The sequence below is a fragment of the Salvelinus namaycush genome, chromosome 39, assembly GCF_016432855.1.
Source record: "Salvelinus namaycush isolate Seneca chromosome 39, SaNama_1.0, whole genome shotgun sequence".
Classification (NCBI taxonomy): Eukaryota; Metazoa; Chordata; class Actinopteri; order Salmoniformes; family Salmonidae; genus Salvelinus; species Salvelinus namaycush.
In genome coordinates, this window is record NC_052345.1 from 1,151,466 (window position 1) to 1,156,465 (window position 5,000).

Sequence of the window (5,000 nt, forward strand, 5' to 3'; positions counted from 1 at the left end):
CTACACCAATAACTGACCGAGATCAGCTAGTCACTACTTGCTCACATTGTATATAGACTTATTTTTCACTGTATTATTGACTGTATGTTTGTTTTTACTCCATGTGTAACTATGTGTTGTTGTATGTGTCAAACTGCTTTGCTTTATCTTGGCCAGGTCGCAATTGTAAATGAGAACGTGTTCTCAATTTGCCTACCTGGTTAAATAAAGGTGAAAAAAATAAATAATAATAAATAAATAAATAAAGGCAAATCAATCAAATAAAATGAACGAAAAACATAAAGGTGTTTATGTGGGGCGGCAGGTAGCCTAGTGGTTAGAGACAGGTAGCCTAGTGGTTAGAGACAGGTAGCCTAGTGGTTAGAGGCAGGTAGCCTAGTGGTTAGAGACAGGTAGCCTAGTGGTTAGAGACAGATAGCCTAGTGGATAGAGACAGGTAGCCTAGTGGTTAGAGACAGGTAGTCTAGTGGTTAGAGACAGGTAGCCTAGGGGTTAGAGACAGGTAGCCTAGTGGTTAGAGACAGGTAGCCTAGTGGTTAGAGACAGGTAGACTAGTGGTTAGAGACAGGTAGTCTAGTGGTTAGAGACAGATAGCCTAGTGGTTAGAGACAGGTAGTCTAGTGGTTAGAGCAGGTAGACTAGTGCTTAGAGACAGGTAGTCTAGTGGTTAGAGACAGATAGCCTAGTGGTTAGAGACAGGTAGCCTAGTGGTTAGAGACAGGTAGCCTAGTGGTTAGAGACAGGTAGTCTAGTGGTATGAGACAGATAGCCTAGTGGTTAGAGACAGGTAGTCTATAGGGTTTAGAGACAGGTAGTCTAGTGGTTAGAGAAGAGGCCTAGTGGTTAGAGACAGGTAGTCTAGTGGTAGAGCAGGTAGACTAGGCTTAGAGACAGGTAGTCTAGTGGTTAGAGACAGATAGCCTAGTGGTTAGAGACCGGTAGCCTAGAGGGTTAGAGACAGGTAACTAGTGGTTAGAGACAGGTAGTCTAGTGGTTTAGAACAGATAGCCTAGTGGTTAGAGACAGGTAGTTAGTGGTTAGAGACAGGTAGCCTAGGTTAGACAGGTAGCCTAGGGTTAGAGACAGTAGCCTAGAGACAGGTAGCCTAGTGGTTAGAGGCAGGTAGCCTAGTGGTTAAGGACAGGTAGCCAGTGGTTAGAGACAGGTAGCCTAGGGTTAGAGACAGGTAGCCTGGGTTAGAGACAGGTATTTCGTAGGGTTAGAGACAGATAGCCTAGTGGTTAGAGACAGGTAGCCTAGTGGTTAGAGACAGGTAGCCTAGTGGTTAGAGACAGGTAGTCTAGTGGTTAGAGACAGATAGCCTAGTGGTTAGAGACAGGTAGTCTAGTGGTTAGAGACAGGTAGTCTAGTGGTTAGAGACAGATAGCCTAGTGGTTAGAGACAGGTAGTCTAGTGGTTAGAGCAGGTAGACTAGTGCTTAGAGACAGGTAGTCTAGTGGTTAGAGACAGATAGCCTAGTGGTTAGAGACAGGTAGCCTAGTGGTTAGAGACAGGTAGCCTAGTGGTTAGAGACAGGTAGTCTAGTGGTTAGAGACAGATAGCCTAGTGGTTAGAGACAGGTAGTCTAGTGGTTAGAGACAGGTAGCCTAGTGGTTAGAGACAGGTAGCCTAGTGGTTAGAGACAGGTAGCCTAGAGACAGGTAGCCTAGTGGTTAGAGGCAGGTAGCCTAGTGGTTAGAGACAGGTAGCCTAGTGGTTAGAGACAGGTAGCCTAGTGGTTAGAGACAGGTAGTAGCAGTGGTTAGAGCAGGTAGCCTAGTGGTTAGAGACAGGTAGCCTAGTGGTTAGAGCAGGTAGACTAGTGGTTAGAGACAGGTAGTCTAGTGGTTAGAGACAGGTAGCCTAGTGGTTAGAGACAGGTAGCTTAGTGGTTAGAGCAGGTAGACTAGTGGTTAGAGACAGGTAGCCTAGTGGTTAGAGCAGGTAGACTAGTGGTTAGAGACAGGTAGCCTAGTGGTTATAGCAGGTAGACTAGTGGTTAGAGACAGGTAGCCTAGTGGTTAGAGACAGGTAGCCTAGTGGTTAAAGGCAGGTAGCCTAGTGGTTAGAGCAGGTAGCCTAGTGGTTAGAGCAGGTAGACTAGTGGTTAGAGACAGGTAGTCTAGTGGTTAGAGACAGGTAGCCTAGTGGTTAGAGACAGGTAGTCTAGTGGTTAGAGCAGGTAGACTAGTGCTTAGAGACAGTATGTCTAGTGGTTAGAGACAGATAGCCTAGTGGTTAGAGACAGGTAGCTAGTGGTTAGAGACAGGTAGCCTAGTGGTTAGAGACAGGTATAGTTACGTGGTTAGAGACAGGTAGTCTAGTGGTTAGAGACAGATAGCCTAGTGGTTAGAGACAGGTAGTTCTAGTGGTTAGAGACAGGTAGCCTAGTGGTTAGAGACAGGGAGCCTAGTGGTTAGAGACAGGTAGCTAGAGACAGGTAGCCTAGTGGTTAGAGCAGGTAGCCTAGTGGTTAGAGGGCAGGATAGCCTAGTGGTTAGAGACAGGTAGCCTAGTGGTTAGAGAACAGGTTAGCCGTAGTGGTTAGAGACAGATAGCCTATGGTTAGAAGACAGATAGGCTAGTGCTAGTGGTTAGAGACAGGTAGCCTAGTGGTTAGAGGCAGGTAGCCTAGTGGTTAGAGCAGCTAGACTAGTGGTTAGAGACAGGTAGCCTAGTGGTTAGAGACAGGTAGTTTAGTGGCTAGAGACAGGTAGCCTAGTGGTTAGAGACAGGTAGCCTAGTGGTTAGAGACTGGTAGCCTAGTGGTTAGAGAAAGATAGCCTAGTGGTTAGAGACAGATAGCCTAGAGGTTAGAGACAGGTAGCCTAGTGGTTAGAGGCAGGTAGCCTAGTGGTTAGAGCAGAAAGACTACTGGTTAGAGACAGGTAGTCTAGTGGTTAGAGACAGATAGCCTAGTGGTTAGAGACAGGTAGTCTAGTGGTTAGAGCAGGTAGACTAGTGGTTAGAGACAGGTAGTCTAGTGGTTAGAGACAGATAGCCTAGTGGTTAGAGACAGGTAGCCTAGTGGTTAGAGACAGGTAGCCTAGTGGTTAGAGACAGGTAGCCTAGTGGTTAGAGACAGGTAGTCTAGTGGTTAGAGACAGGTAGTCTAGTGGTTAGAGACAGATAGCCTAGTGGTTAGAGACAGGTAGTCTAGTGGTTAGAGACAGGTAGCCTAGTGGTTAGAGACAGGTAGCCTAGTGGTTAGAGACAGGTAGCCTAGAGACAGGTAGCCTAGTGGTTAGAGACAGGTAGCCTAGTGGTTAGAGACAGGTAGTCTAATGGTTAGAGACAGGTAGCCCAGTGGTTAGAGACAGGTAGCCTAGTGGTTAGAGACAGGTAGTTTAGTGGCTAGAGACAGGTAGCCTAGTGGTTAGAGACAGGTAGCCTAGTGGTTAGAGACAGATAGCCTAGTGGTTAGAGACAGATAGCCTAGTGGTTAGAGACAGGTAGCCTAGTGGTTAGAGACAGGTAGCCTAGTGGTTAGAGACAGGTAGCCTAGTGGTTAGAGACAGATAGCCTAGTGGTTAGAGACAGGTAGTCTAGTGGTTAGAGACAGGTAGTCTAGTGGTTAGAGACAGGTAGCCTAGAGACAGGTAGCCTAGTGGTTAGAGACAGGTAGCCTAGTGGTTAGAGACAGGTAGTCTAATGGTTAGAGACAGGTAGCCCAGTGGTTAGAGACAGGTAGCCTAGTGGTTAGAGACAGGTAGACTAGTGGCTAGAGACAGGTAGCCTAGTGGTTAGAGACAAGTAGTCTAGTGGTTAGAGACAGGTAGCCTAGTGGTTAGAGACAGGTAGCCTAGTGGTTAGATACAGATAGCCTAGTGGTTAGAGACAGATAGCCTAGTGGTTAGAGACAGGTAGCCTAGTGGTTAGAGACAGGTAGCCTAGTGGTTAGAGACAGGTAGCCTAGTGGTTAGAGACATATAGCCTAGTGGTTAGAGACAGATAGCCTAGTGGTTAGAGACAGGTAGCCTAGTGGTTAGAGACAGATAGCCTAGTGGTTAGAGACAGATAGCCTAGTGGTTAGAGACAGATAGCCTAGTGGTTAGAGACAGATAGCCTAGTGGTTAGAGACAGGTAGACTAGTGGTTAGAGACAGATAGCCTAGTGGTTAGAGACAGATAGCCTAGTGGTTAGAGACAGGTAGCCTAGTGGTTAGAGATAGGTAGACTAGTGGTTAGAGACAGGTCCTCCTCACCTTCTCTCCATCTCCCCCACCTTCTCCCCTCTCTCCATCTCCCCCACCCCCCCCCCCCCTTCTCTCCATCTCCCCCACCCCTCCCCTCCTCTCCTTCTCCCCCACCTCCTCCCTTTCTCTCCATCTCCCCCCACCTCCTCCCTTTCTCTCCATCTCCCCCACCCGTCCCTTTCTCTCCATCTCCCCCACCTCCTCCCCTTCTCTCCATCTCCCCCACCTCCTCCCCTTCTCTCCATCTCCCCCCACCTCCTCCCCTCTCCATCTCCCCCCACCTCTTCCCCTTCTCTCCATCTCCCCCACCCCTCCCCTTCTCTCCATCTCCCCCACCTCCTCCCCTTCTCTCCATCTCCCCCCACCTCCTCCCCTCTCTCCATCTCCCCCACCCCTCCCCTTCTCTCCATCTCCCCCACCCCTCCCCTTCTCTCCATCTCCCCCACCTCCTCCCCTTCTCTCCATCTCCCCCCACCTCCTCCCCTCTCTCCATCTCCCCCACCCCTCCCCTTCTCTCCATCTCCCCCACCCCTCCCCTTCTCTCCATCTCCCCCACCTCCTCCCCTTCTCTCCATCTCCCCCCACCTCCTCCCCTCTCTCCATCTCCCCCACCCCTCCCTTTCTCTCCATCTCCCCCCACCTCCTCCCCTTCTCTCCATCTCCCCCCACCTCCTCCCCTTCCCTCTCCCCTCCCCCTTCTTGCAGCGATGTGGGTGTGGCATAGCGTTTGTTCAGAACAAGGGTTCTGGGTAGCCAGGGAAACATGCTGTACATGTTGCGTAACAACAGCTCCTTTGTTCTCCAG